At 38.7% G+C, this 15,352-nt stretch overlaps 1 long non-coding RNA gene across 1 annotated transcript; it reads right to left on the bottom strand.

Annotated features, from left to right (window-relative positions):
- Nucleotides 1-10,461: 10,461 nt before the first annotated feature.
- LOC142600979 (uncharacterized) lies at nucleotides 10,462-14,538 on the bottom strand. Its single transcript, XR_012834512.1, has 2 exons — nucleotides 14,485-14,538; nucleotides 10,462-14,305 (listed from the first exon to the last, which is right to left on the bottom strand). It is a non-coding gene; the product is annotated as an uncharacterized LOC142600979 (long non-coding RNA).
- Between the last annotated feature and the right edge of the window lie 814 nt (nucleotides 14,539-15,352).

The raw sequence follows: 15,352 nt of genomic DNA, 5'->3' as shown, positions 1-15,352 counted from the left end.
TGGCTTCTCTGCTCTGAGCATGTGTGAAGGCAGCGCCAGGGAAGGAGCAGCCGCCCTGGCTGCCGCGCTCGTCGCTCGGCTCTGCCTGCACCCAAGGGCGCACTTCATCACACTGCTGCACGAGGCTCTGGCAAGGCAGCAATGAATCCAGCTCAGGATACAAGGGAGCAGTCTGCCCACAAAACTGTGAGGGCAAAACATTGGATTTTGGGGGTATAATAATAGGCCCACAGATAGTGCATTGTATAGCATGTATAGTGTGCAGCCTTTATGTGATTGTACAGTGACATTTGTTCTTCCTGGATCCTTTCCAGCTGAGATTTACATCAGGTCTTGAAAAAGACGGAGAGTTCTAGCCGTTTGCAGGCAACTGCTCAGCTGTATCACAGGCTACGCCTTGTTGAAAAGCAGGGAAAATCAGAGTGTTGGACTGTACCAATTCAGTCTATTGGCAGCTGAGGAAAGGACCCTTCCATTTTACAAAGAGACTGCTAATTAAAGCAAAGCAGTAAGAGAGCAAAGGGAGGATGTATTCCAAGTGCCACTGTACTGAAGATGTTATGATTTGAAAAATACAAACTGTCTGGGAGCAAAATAACCCCTAGAAAACTGACAGAGTATAATCTGAGGGAAAAAAAAAAAAGAAAAAGAAACCTGCTTTGGTAGATAAGACCCCAAGAATCTTTTCTAAGATAGAAAAGATAAGATTTCAAGTCAAACAGCCCTGTTCTCCATACTGGTCCTGCCTGTTGGATGGCATGCTGTCTTCCTCATCTCTCTGCCATTTGATATGCTGACCGCTGACTCACAAGTATATGGTGTTGGTTTGTTTGTGTTTGTTGCCATGCTTGCTGCACAAGCCCTTGATGTAAATCCGATAATTCCACAGTTACAGGGAAAATAATGTTAATGTGAAAGACAGATTCCTGCCAGTTTGAGGTGATGACGCTTCAGAGAAAGCCCTGTGTTTACTGGGTATGGGTACTAACAAATCATGCTGTATTGGCCTCCTTTTTCCCAGCACCTAACATTGAGGCAGCTGTGTGACATCTGTAATTCCAATTCAGTGCAGGCTCACCAGAGAAGGTTTAGACCAATTGTGTATGTATTCATTCAAAGAATGGCATTCCCTAAGACTGTCTATGGAAACTATTTTAATCACCCTATCAAGTTAATACTACTTGCAATTTATTTAAATAAAGGAAATACCGTGTACAAAATATATTGGGTGAAGTTTTCTGGCTTGTGTTTTTCAGGAAGTAAATTCTGGCCTTTAAAGTCTGTGACTCCATGAAGATGGAATGATTCTCTTTCATGACGGCACACATGTGTTCTTAAAATCATCACAAATGCCTGGCTTTTATATTTACAGTTTCCTGAGAACTTGTTGTTCAGTAGTGGAATCTCTGCAGATAACCTTAACGTGAATACAACTCAATTTTACTTTAGGGCTTATCAGATAGTCTTTTAAGGAACTTTCTGCTTCTCATCATGCACAGTTTCCACTCACAGGATCTTGCAGGCTTCACAACAGTGCTTTGGAATTTTTAAAAGAAAGATAAAACGAGCAAACAACAGCAACAACAAATCCCGACATTTCTTCCCTAATGAAATATTGCCCATAAACCTAAAACTATAGTACTTCTGACTTCATAGCAGAAAGTTGATCTTCCAAACATTTTTATATTTGGGATAAAGGTTCTGACCCCTTGAGGTGCTGGGGTTTTCAAGGGACACAAAGTTTTACCACACTGTAGAATCTGAGAGTAGTTGATGGCTTTCAGAAAGTATTTTGCAGTTTGTAATATCGAGCTCAAAAAAAAAAAAAAAGCAAAATGTGGCTGTACTGAAGAGCTGAAGACAAGATGGTAGAGGGGGTTTCTTATATGCTGAGTTTCAGTTGGAAGTTTCAGTTAACTTTGGGTTAGTTAACATTTTTAACTTTCTATATCATATATGTGTGGGGTCCCTCAGTTATCTAGTAAACTACAGCATTCTTCCTACCTTTCTTCTTTTGATTGGCATCCTCCAGCCCACTATTAAAAACTTCAAGTGGGGTAAGAAATAATTTTCACTTGTTTTGCAGAGGTATGGTTTTCATCCGTAGATATTGAATATTTCAATCCAATAGTCTTCTTGGAGAACTCTTGTCAAGATGGGAACTCAGGTTCAGATGCTTCTTGAAAAATATGACAGCTGCCGCAAAACAAAACAGCAAGATCTATCATGACAGCAAGGTGAGACAATAAGTGACCCTCACTGAGGGGCATATCAGTTCTTCATATATGACCACACAGATCAGTCCCTGTGGTTTAAATAGGAAAATTATTAAAGCAAGACATCTTTTAACACAAATTTCAGAAGACTGAAATGACAGCTGCAACACACATTACAGAGTTACTCGGTGAATGGTCTTTCCACTGCTCCTGCACAAAGCTGAGAGCCACCATATACTCATGACAGCTTGGTGTCTGGAAGTGGCTTTGACCTTTGGGATGCACAGACATCTCTAATTAAAAAAAAAAAAAAAACTACTACAGCCGTAAGCACTGAAGCACTATCTGGCACTCTGCCATTTTATTTGGGTTATGAATTTCTTCTGTGCTGATGCTAGCTAGACATTTTTCTGGAAAGAATAGCAAGTTCAATATTGCACATTTCACTCCTGTACAGGATGTCACATGTTCCAGCAATTTTTGCTCAGGCCATTTTTGATTCCTCTTTCCTACACAAATGAAAGATCAGGGGTTTTCCCCCATTATAAGAAATGTTAAAGACAGTCCCTCGGTGGCACGTGGATTTCTCAACCCCCCTTTCCACCTAGTTGCAGTAAGAATGACATGCCAGGATAGATGGCAGAACATGAATTAGGAAAAGCCGTGGGGAGGTGGAGCAGGTTTTGCTGTGTTATTACGAACCAGTAGAGAACTAGCTGGATCCTCGCTCCATCTATTCATCTACCTGGAGAATGCATATCTTGCCAAGCCAACTGCATAAAGTTAATTGGCTCTGAAACTAGGCAGTAAGCTATTTGAAGCTTCAGATATGTTCATGAGATTATCATCAGGGAGGACATCTATTTTGCTGAAGTCCCCTTTTCATATCTGTTTATGCTCCATTAACATCCTATACTCTTCCCTTCCAAAATCCTTTCATTTTCTTGAAAATGTCCAGCCTGGGACAAATCCATTAAAAAAACCCAAAACCTTAATTGTGAATTTCATCATTTTTATGGCTAGATCTGCGTCTGTTGATGGAAATGCTGAAATTTCACTCTGGAATAAAGGTCTGAATTCTGGCAAGTATAACATTTTTGTCTGTTAGCACTGACAAGGCTGAACTTGGCAGTCTTGCAGAGCTCAAACTCAACACGTGAGCATATTCTGGCATGTATGGAGGTGAGAGACTGAATCCTTGCAGGCTAAATTTCCTGTTTTAACTGTGAGAAGAGGGAAGGGAAGATTCATTCACATTCATATGGCATAGCGCTTGCCCCAGGACAGTGCAGTGTTGCTTTGGCCCAGGGACACTGTGGATAATCAAAGGACTAGGATCCTGAAACAAAACAGAGAGAGAGAAAATGACAGTGCAGACAGCACCAGAATTGGCAAAAGTTGCTTGTTGAATCTGCCTTTACTAGTTGGTCATTCCAAATTAATGTGACTGGGAATTATAAAACATAATTTGGGTTTGAGTGCTTCCAGAGTCATTGGGGAAGCTGCGTGTCTGAGGCTGATGGGGAGGAAGGTGACCTGAGTAGCTGCTATGTTACAGATGCCACCCAGTACACTGGGTTTTGGCTGCTTTTGCAGCTGTTTCTGCTGTCTGGCCTCTCTCCTTCCCTCTCATATAAAATTAAGAGTATGCTGTAGCTAACACCTTCTGGATATTAACAGATAAAATCTGACAAGGACCACAAATCCTTACCATGTCAGAGGGCTGTGTTGTAATTTTGTGGTCAAAAGCCACAGACATCTATACCAGAGTAAAGCTAAATCAGAAATGCATGTGATGTTTTTAAATACCCTGTTTCCCTTGATCTCACCGTACCTAAATACGACCTTGTTTTTTCACAGAATGCTGTTTATTAAAGGATAAAGTGGAATGTTTTTAAAAACAGACAAACTTCAGAAATCTTCTGACGGAGCTGATCCGTGTGTGTCTAGCAGAATACTGTCTCCAGCAGTGGCAATAGGAGGTGGTGTTGAGGAAACCATGGGAGACTGGTTGCTTGCTGCAGTTCCCTTCTTGACACTCCCTCAGCATCCATGTCTGCTGTGTCAGGGATCATATACCCCTGCCTCATCCTTTTAATATCCATGCTTGAAGGCACCTCTTTGAAAGTGCTGGTCCTGCCTGCCTCTCTCAGCTATCTGTGGTGGACCTCATTCTCCAGAGTGGGAAGAGGTACTGCTCTTACTTCTTCTCTCAGCTCCCTTTTGCTGTGGGAGCACCTACCAGGTTTTGTATTGTGGGGGTCATCCACATTGACAAAAAACATTTGTCATATCCTCCCTCATTGGTCTCTTGTCCAAACCTGAAAATTCCTAGTTTAGCTTTGGAAAAAAACAAAACCCAAACAAAAAGAAAAGTCCAAACCCCAAACCCAACCCAAGCTCCCTAACAGAAAAACAGAAACAGGAGTCTTTTATGCCTGTTCTAAGTGGCACTTATCTCATAGTGTTTTTACAAATGTGCAAATTCCTTGATTTCATATAACTACCGCTGGTTTTCTCTTGTCTAAAAGAAAGAATATTCAGAGCTATTATTTTCACTAAGATAATTAACTGAATAGTTATATCTGTAATGCAGCAGCATTTTTAATATCTTCTAGAAATACACAGTATCTCTTCGGGCATTCTCTTCATTTCATCCTAAAAAGTTAATAGTGTCGTGTTACATTAGAAAAAATATGGTGCAATTATTGACAAAGACTTCATAAGAGAAGATGATAACAATAATACCTGGGGGAAATTTCTGTTTCTCTAAGCACAGAGACATAAGACAATAAAATCAATGTGATATTCATCGGAACAAAATAGAAGAATTCTTTGCAACAGAGTCTGATCTTCATCAGAGTTCTCTTCCCTTTGTTTAAGATGGAAGTATGCTTAGGGGAAAAGCTGGATAAGATACTGGCTGCAGCCAAAATGTGTGTAAAAAAAGACTTCTAATCAGCTACAGATTTTCTATTTCATTCCCTGGAGCTGAGTGGGGGATTATAGACTGAGCCTGTTGTGTCCCTATAGCTTCATGAAGAAGAATCTTTCCCTCTAGTTTCAGTACAGCTTTCCAACACAGATATGCATGAGTTATGTATGGGAAGGGTGGAAGTACAAATGCTTTTGCAATTCTTAACAAATGTTAGGGGGAGAGTTACCACTTGGACTGATTCAGCATTTAATGTCTTCACTGTTAAGTAATCCTCAGAAAAGCTTGCAAAGGAGAGAGTTAAGTTTTGCAATACTCACTTTACAGATGGAGAAACTCAGGAAATCAAGAAAATTACTACAGAGTAAATTTGGCTGTTAATTACACCATACCCTACTACATGATAACTTCTGGATATCAGACAAAATTTTTTAAGATACTTAGCTGTACAGTTCATTAGGAGACTCAATCTCATTTTAGCAAATAGCTTCTTCTGTTTTACAGACTTTTTGCAATTTGTAATTTCTGTAAGAGCTAGGCTGTCAGCTCTTTTCAAAATTTTAATACAGCTTGCTTGTGCACCATTGTGCATATCGTTGGTTTCTCTTCTGAATATTTAGCAATAAAATTCCTTCATGTCCAGTGTATGGCTTGTCAGAGGACTGAGAAATGTGTGGCAGAGGCAGGAGTAGAATGCAGAATTTAGTGTCTAGTCCATCCTTCATGCAATTACCTACTGCATGTATTGAACCTATGTTTAGTTGTATTAGTATTATTAATCACCAATTTAAAATGCAATAGAAGAAGGAAAGTGTGATGAATGTTTACAGCACATGACAGGTTATCTTTTAACTTACTCTCTTGCAAAACAGCAGGGCAGTCATATTTCTCATTTCATTCTTTGCGTTAGTCATTAATTGAACAGACCACTAAATAACAAGTGGGGGGTATTCGTGGTTTCGATGTTAACTGCCTTTTCCAGAAAGCAAGCATATTCCTGCTCTTTTTTCCTGTATTTTCAACATATAAAAGCAATTTTTCTCAACTACTGTTCAGTCAAGGGAGTCTTATTTTGCATTTTTCTGAAATGTACTCCTTTAAAACTTACTCTTTTAAGTGGGCTCCTGTCCATTGGCCTGTTTGGAACCATCTGAGGCAATGGATTATTTGCTGCTATAGATTAATGTTTGTGGTTGTTTCTCCCCACCCCCTCCACCCTTTTCTCAACAGCTACTCAAGACAGTAGCTAAATAGTTATTAACTATTCATGAGCTACTCCTATGACCTACTTCTAATCTTTATGTCTTATATCAGGCACAGCTTCAACATGGAGAGGCAAGGGGCTGTAGTGAGCAGTCCAGATCCACTGCTAATTACAATACTGCTTGTAGCTGATTTCATGTTTTTATTTCAAGCCCGCCTTGCCATTGCACATAATTGAAAGAGGCATGTGTTAGGCCACCAGTTTCAAAGATGTGCATTAAATGCAGGAGAGCTCAAACCCAAGCCAAAATGATTAATTAACAGTTCAAAGGGAAAGGGAAACAGGAGAGAAAAGGTGCTCACTGGAAAAATTCAGGATCCAGACACTAATACACTCTGGAGCTTAGAGTAATAACTCAACAGTGTTGTCATTGCAAAATTATTTTTATCTGATTAATTTATTTGCTCTCCAACTTGTAATCATGTTGGGAATTATCAATCTTCAGTTCACTCATTTTTCCTTTGAAAGCTACCATTCTTTCTGTATAGTGGTGGACTAGAAATAATCAGACAAGAGCAAGATTTGAACTTCTGACCTTTTGATGGTTGCATGCCAGTCAGGCTTTTCTGTTTCCACTTTCTCCCTCAGACTAGTTGGCAATCTTTTTATTTATTTATGTATTTATTTTATTATTTAACCAGTCTCTCTTTCAACAAATGAGCTTGCAGAAGAAAAATGTTGCCATAATGGCATTTTAAAAATACTGCTGGCAATTGCTGATATGACAGTACTTCTTTTCCTTCTCCTTCCCAGATAGGCAGAAACTTGCCACTTTTTTTTTGCCTGTTTCCTACCACATGATGCTGACACACATAACTTTTGGGTTTTTTTTTTTTTGTTAAAGACATGCTGAATCTGTTATTCTTACCCCTTTTCCTATTCTGAAATAAAAGTAAAAGCAAATGACAATCTGCAGTTGTTGCTCTTCCTATAATATATGGCTTGCTCAGATTTTCCCATTACATGAGCTTAAGTCCAGGATGCTAGCACTGAATTAGAAAATGTCCTTGCATCTGTATCAATGCTTATTTTCCCTCCCAAAATACTCTAACTCACCATGTCGGCTTATGAGGTCAGCCTTCTATGTGGTGGAAAAAGCTATGTTTCAAATGCTTTAGGGTGAGGAAGGAAATGAAAAGAGATATTCCACTTTCACTGCAAGTGACCCAATAACTAGGCTATCGCCCAAGCTGTAAACACTTTTTCCGTAGCAGCCATTTTCGGAAAGCATGAGCACTGCTCACTCTGGCACCACACTGCAGGAGTAGATCCTATGCCATGGGTCTTCTCATAGAAGAACTCACCTAATGGTTTGGCTACCTAGTACCTGTCAGGAGGAAGTAATTCGGATGCAGTCCTTTCTAAGGTTTCCTGTTGGCTTCCTTAGCATATAAGCTTTCACATGTACAAACCTTCTCCAGCTTTCTAGAGAGACCTACAGGCTTTAAATCACCATGATGGGGTCAGGTGCTTCACTTTTTTTGATCCTTGACAGCTAGCTAAGCATTGCAGTTTGGGTTTTTTTTTTCTTCATGTGTCTTGGGTTCCTAAGTGCTGTTATCACAACAAAACTATTGTGTGTCATTTAGGCAGCTAAATATTGCTTCAATTTTAGTGATGTCATAAGCATTCTTCTTTATAAAATACGAGGCTTTGTTTACAAGACTTCACATTTTCTGCAATTTGGGGTCCTTTAAGGCATCTCAAATGGAGTTCCTGAGTTAAGTCCTAAAAATAGCCACCAATAGTTACTAATTGAAAACCTGAGAAATGAACTTCAGGCATCTATTGGAGACCATTTGGTAAATTAGTTGCCTGTTGGATTCACTGTTACTATAGTAATCACAAATGTGAATGAAGGAATTGAGCGTTAAACTGACTGAGCTAGAAAGCTGGCCACTGAGGGGTAGCGTGAGGTTACTTCTGTCTCCCCCTATGGGCAATGTGTACCTGAAGCTGTAGCAAAAAGGAGTGTAAGGGGGAATTTCAATGGAGGAAAACATCACTCAGCAGATACTGATTAGACATAGTGACTAATTTGTCAACAATAATTTGATAACATACATTTTCCAGTTTTCTTCTTTATAAACTGTGAATAAAGAAAAAGTGAAATTATTCTATTGATTTGTTCAGAATGCCTTGGTATTGATTTGTTCAGAATGCCTTGGTATTTCCTCAGAGATTCCCTTTTGGTATGTATTATTTCTTTCATGCTAAGCTTATCATTTGTGTCCTACCATCCAAAATCTATAATGCATTGTTGGCCTTAGCCACACAGAACTAGTTCTGTCTTGTGTCAGATAGTTCATGGGCATAACATCTGACACAGGAATCCTGAAAACAGGACAAAACTTAATCTATTTTCTCCAGTTTCATGCTTAAAGGTCAGGGATCAGGGAAGAGGCATTATCATGTGTATATCCCACTGCTTAGTTTTAAACTTTATGTAGCTACAAACAACAACAGTACACTTTCATTGTGCAAATGGATGAAAAAAATAAAATGAGCTGTCTGGCCAAGTTTAATTAAGTCCCCAATTTGAATAGTGCTTTCAAAAATGTGTGAGGTTAGCACTCCTTTTTTGCAGATACTAAGCTTGTTTGCTAGACTTGCCATGGAAAGTGGGCAAAAAAAACCCCCTATGCAGATGAATGTGAAGCAAATGCATTAAAACAACTGGAACAGCTCTCTGTGGAAAATGCATTGCTCAGCAATAAGGATAATTCATTAATATTTCCAAGCTAGGAAGAGTTGGAGAAAAACCCACTTGGAAGAAAACCAAACTAGAATACGCCCAATTACTGGGCCTTAAATGCTTCCAAGATTTTTTAGAAGGTTGCGCTGGTTCATGCCGACAAGTGTTCCCTTTTGGCATCCCAGCCCTTCCCGGACATACCAGCAGCGCATGTGCAACAGCCTAACCTCATCAGCGGAGGGCACCAGTCCAGCCTTCTCCTGGCAGCTCTCCTTCTCAATTCTCTTCACTATTTATTATTCGCCCAAGAGACAGCTCACGTAGAGGCATCAGTAATGTTCCTGCAGCTATTTGAACTGACTTTGAAATAAAGTTGTCCAGTAAGCTACAGGGGAAAGAGAGGGTTTAAGGACAATGAAATCATACTGTTTCATAAACACATTGCCATTAGCTTTAACTTAGTGCACTAAATTGTGGCAATATGTTATAGTGAGACATTTCGTTCCTATTACAGCATGTACAGCATGTATTAGGAATTTGATATCCAAACCAGACACACAAAAGTTGGCTTGAAACATCACTGTCTTAAAATGTATAGCATTCTGTGTATGGTCAGATGAATCTAACTCTAAAGTGAGCAATAGTGCCATGGAGAGACACCAGCTCTGGCTGATAAACATGAACCTGGTTTTATCACCAGACATTTGCACAGATCAGAGTCAGATCACCGGTAATACTGTAAATATTTAAGGGCCAATTTCTCAAACAATGTTGTCAGAGATGTGCCAATTGCCCTTTACTGACACCATGGCTGTCCACTCTCCCTCCACTGGTTTACTTTTATGTAAGCTATCTCCACCTAAGTCAATGATGTGAATGTGTGAGAAATAATAAGGAATCAAGTCTTTTAATTGGACTGTTACTTTGATGTATTTGAGTATTTCATCTTTCTATCTATCCCATCACAATAAACACAGCCTCTAAGCTCAACCTAGTTGACAAGGTCCTTTAAAGGGTCAACAGTTTTAGGCAGGTGTCATTTATTACCATCATTTCAAGTAGCTTTTTAATGCCATTAAAATGAAAACTCCTTTCTTCCTTGTTAGTCTCTCACTTTTTAAGCAAACAAGTCTCTCCTACAGTGACATTTACAGTGGACACCTTGCTGCTACCACACATTTCATATGTCAAATATTTAACTTATTTTCTCAAGCCTGCTAATCCTTCCTTTTTTTCTTTCTCTTTGTCATCAATAATATTGCAAGATGTGAAATGCCAGTGTGGTCTGTCATCTCTTCTTGTCCATTGCATTTAAACACAAGGTCTTTCCAACATAAGACTCTTCAGGCCATTAAAAGCTCCTTTGTCATCTTTATGTAATGGAAAGTACATTGATTTGCATTTCACTTCAGCTAAACATATAATTATAAGCAAATAACTTACACAAACTGCAATTGTAAATTGAAAAATTTCCATCTGAATGTACACACTTATTTTAGGCAAATTTTAGAAAGACAGGGTCATTAGCATGGTCAGAATTAAATTCGTGTTCAAATTTGAATGAATATTCATGGAAAAGTTTCCAGTGCTTCGTCTAGTATAACACACAACAGAGTTAAATTTCTTACAGCCATTTCCCCATAGAATATGATGGCCTAAATGCTTTTGGAAAGATTAGAACAAATGGACCCAAATTTCTGTTTACATCAGTGCCGGCCCCTGCCAAGGACCCCCTGTGGCAGAGTCCCTTCTTCCTCCTCCCTGTGGCCACTCGCGAAGGAGTGGAATGCACCTCACTCAAAAGAAAGAAGCAGCAATATGTTTTATTGAGGTGAAACAATAATTTGAGAGAGTTCAATAAATTTGATGGAATTTAACAAAGTTCGGATCGCTTAAGGAACTATTGGCACAGGTATTACCAAAAGTGGTTTTAATATGATGTAAAAGTTTGATGGCAAGGTTCACTGTATTAATTACTGCATGGAAGAAACATACAAAGGAAAATTGAGTCAGGATCGAGTTAGCATGATTCGCACAAAGACCAGAGACACAGAAGCGTAAGGGAGACCTTCCCATTGATTCATGAGGTTCAGAGTGGACCCCCTTGTTTTCTAAACTCCCACTCAGAAGAGTCTAGGTGTGGCTAGGTCCAGTTCTAGTCCCAGACTTGGTCAACGGTTTATGTCTAAGGGATTATACATGCAAAGTTTATAATAATTAATATTGAGTAACTACGTGGATTAGTAATGTTTCATTAGTATTAATTCAGCATGCTATCAGTCACTTACCAAAGATCTGTCATTGGTGAAAGGTCTCTCTGCCTAGAGGAACAACCTTGAGAGGTGTCCCAGCTCAAGGGGAGATCACCACCATGCAGCCACGCTACTTAGCAGGGAGAGCTCAAAGAAGGCTCACTTGGGCTTTCATATTTATGCAATAAAGTGGTTGGCTTGTAGTCAAATTACATGAAATGGGAAAGGTGTGCATGAAACCCCTTGCACCCACAATGTACTTTGTTCCTTGATAACCGAGTCTTGAAAAAGCCACTCACTGTTCGTGTGTCAATCACATGATCCAAATTCCAAGCTCATATGCATCGATGCTCACTCTGCCACCTTGTTCCTTTGCGGGTTTTTAGACAACAGGATTTCTTGGCCTCACTACAGCTCAGGCCTTTACCTCCTTTGGAGCATATACCAAACTACTACTAGTACTGCTAGCAGGCTCCACCCTGTGACTACAGTCAATCCACTTTATTGACTCATAGAGCGGTAGCACAGACACCTCTTGCCTCTGTGTTATAAAAATGTGATGTATTTCAGATCAGTGATAAGAGTCCAATTATTTGATAAGCTGTTTAGTTTAAGGGTCACAATTAATGCTAGTTATATACGATTGTATATACACATACAGAATCAGTTGATTGTATGTGTTTTACATGTTAGGTTGACGTAATTTGTTTTAGCTTTTGCCAAACTTTGATATACAAAATTCTTATTAGCAATAGACATAATAAGGTCAAAACTAACAAAACTACAATTGGATGCAGCATCAAATTCCAAATTCCAGTTGCTGTTGGTGGCCATCCAAAAAGAGTTTCCCATCAGTGATGTTCTCCATCTTTCTTCACTTCTTGTAGCACATTGTCTCTTGTGTCTCTCCTCTGCATCATGATGGATGGCAGTCAGGATTCTTTGTCCATTGTTCAAATTTGTTTTAGAAATTGACTCAGGTCGTCATGTTGCAACAGTTTTATTACCAATTTGAGATTCATTCCAATAAAGGTAGGCAATAAATCTTGATAGAATGTATAGTTAGATTGCAGCAATTGGAGGGTTGTGACAGGAGCTGAGTAGTTAAAGTCATATCCCATAATTTTGGTAAAATGACAGATACAGATATTTGACTGATTATATGTCTCTACAGTGGTGTTATATATAAATATAGAATCACAAAGGGTTCTTATACAAACACATCCATTTCCAACTTATATAAGTACAGTTTCATCAGGATGTATTTGAAAATGACAAACATTTTGTTCAGTGTCAGGATAAATGTCTTGGGCCTTAATAGTATTACTTTCACAAATAAGTCCCTGTTGTTCCTGTGCAACAGATGCATCAACATCAATAGTTTGCCATTTGTTCCCTTTTTGTTTGACCCATACTCTGTGTTCTAATGGATAGAGTACAGTTCCATGGTGAATTAATCCCAGCACAATGATTTGGTATATGGTGTATATCGAAGCATTGCGTATTGTCAAAACAAAAGCTGTGGCTTTACTGTTAGTGGGGTCATACGTGAAATTATCTAGATACCACCAAGATTGGAAATCCTTTTCAAATTGAGTCCCATTATCCCAAATTACCTTTTGAATCTCAGTGGGCAAGGTGTCCTCATTGCTTTCCCTTGTAATCGCTGTTACAGTAGATTGCATTTACGACTGGTGAGAATGCTCTTTTTACACTACATGGAGACTAGTGTGGCCATCAATATATTACTATTTCTACTTCTGATGTGCACTAGAATAATTTTAAAAGAAAGTTGATAAGCTGGAGAGGGTTTGGAAAAGAAAATTGAATAATTCAAATATTGAAAATCTACTTCAAAATGGATGAATAGACAAAAATCTATGTATCGGAATAAGCAGAAAGGTGATGATTTGATTATGATTTATAAGCATGTTCATAAAGGAAACACCTCAAGTTAAACAATCATTAAAGGGATAAAATGAAGTAAATTACTCAGATATTGGACATTGCCACATTTTCAGAGGTTTTGTTCTCAATTCTGGTGTGATATTTTTGATATAACAGTGCAAAGATCTGAATTACGTTCTAAAATAATTTTCATTGAGTCCGTTGAAAAATAAATTAAAACATTATTCTATACCTTCAATTTAGATGTAGGTTTTGATGCAATACATTCTTCCTACTGTCAACATTTTGCTTTGCTCAAAAGTGTCTCCCCATTGTCTCGATTTTCGTTTCTTGTCCTGGGAGCTCTTGTTCCTTCTTTTTCTTTCTTTTTGGCAGAGAAACTACACTGCAAGGTCAGACCACAGCTTATCCTGACTTGTAATAACCTCAGCAAAGGAGCTGAGATTGGAGACACCTGCAGCCATAATCAGTTTGGAGATGACATCCATGAACAAGGAAACTCCTCTCCTTGGAGGCATGGTTTTAGCGGTGATGAGTTCTATCCATATAGGAAATTTAAGCAGTATGATTCTCTCTAATGTGTCTCCTAAGCAGCAAAGGCTACAATGGACTTAAAAGATCTGTCGTCCCTTGATTTCTCAGAGAGTGTCAAATGCAGCCCAAAGTCACAGGTACTGTTCCTCAAGGGTGCTCCTAACAGTCTTTGATTTCAATGAGGCAAAAGCAACAAAATATTGCAGAAGGTTGAAGTCTGGCCCTTTTAAAGTTAATGAGTGGCTAAAGTTCAGGATTTCTGAGGGTACTGTATAAGTGTTAGGTATTTAACAGTCCTGCAAACTTGCTGTAGAGTTAATGGGGACAGATTGATACCACTGGAAGGAGCTTCATCCCAACTCTATGATTACTGTCTCAGATATGGTGAAGAACTTGCCTTCTGGAAGGCCTCAATTGTCTGCAGTAGGAACTTGGACAGATAGTTTGGATTAAACTTCTAGCACTTACATAGACATCTGTCTCAGGCTGAGCTGTATCCCACTGTGAAACAGCAAGTGAAAAAGTGGTATAAAAGCAAGATCGAGCAATGATTTATTGTCACAGAGAAATTCTCTGTAATGAATTACAGGTTTATCCTTACAGAATATAGTACATCCCAAAGATGGTCAGAGAATTTGGAATGGGCTTGGACAGGAAGTAAGTAAGCATTGCTACCTTACCTTCACCTTTTTCTCTAGGTGTAAGGAACATTTCCCCACCTCCTGTAATACAGAAAACAACCAGAAATATACAAGTAAAAATATATATACCTATATGTGTACATGTCCACGTATGTGTATGCACATGTATATGTATCTTCCAATAAAGCATTCCATTCTAGTGATCACATTTTGTATGACTGGATAACACATAGACATTAGGTGATACATCTGAACTAAAACCTACAAAGAATCAAATAGAAATATATCTGTTAAGACCTCATTTCAGGGGAAACTCACCTCATGTCAGATTTCAAGTCTGTAGCGCAGACTACGTTTATAGGAAAGGACTGTAATGGCCACAAGCTTTCAAAAGAACTCAAAGCCATTTTCAAAATGCTGGGTGTTGATTCACATATTTCTAACAAAATCAGGGAAATGTAGTGGTTTTAGATGGAGCTCTGCTTTGAGAATTTGAAACAAAACTTGAGGATCAGCAGTAAACAAAGTGTTACTATAATCTCTTTCAACCAAGAGGTGAGGTTTTGAGCAGCTCTGGAAATGGTGACAAAAGGAATTCCATCTTGTAGAGGACAATAGTGTTCATTTGTGGCCCTGACAATAATTACATTCTCACAATGGTTAGATTTAGTACCTAGAGTCATAAAATTTCAGAAATGTTCATAGACACTAGAAGATGCAATGGCATCATTTCTACTGCCATAAACTATGCCTGTGAATGTATAATCATCTAAGTTGTATGGAATAAGAGAAGTCTGACTTTTTTTATGATGAGCAATAAACATGTCTTGCAAATAGTTAGAAAACACTAATTTTATTGAAGAGTGGCATTTATTAAGCTCTTGAACTATTTTAGTTATGAAACATA

Source organism: Balearica regulorum, chromosome 3 (assembly GCF_011004875.1).
Source record: "Balearica regulorum gibbericeps isolate bBalReg1 chromosome 3, bBalReg1.pri, whole genome shotgun sequence".
NCBI classification, from domain to species: domain Eukaryota; kingdom Metazoa; phylum Chordata; class Aves; order Gruiformes; family Gruidae; genus Balearica; species Balearica regulorum.
Note: the sequence above shows the minus strand (reverse complement) of the source record. Positions and strands in the feature narration are given on the sequence as shown.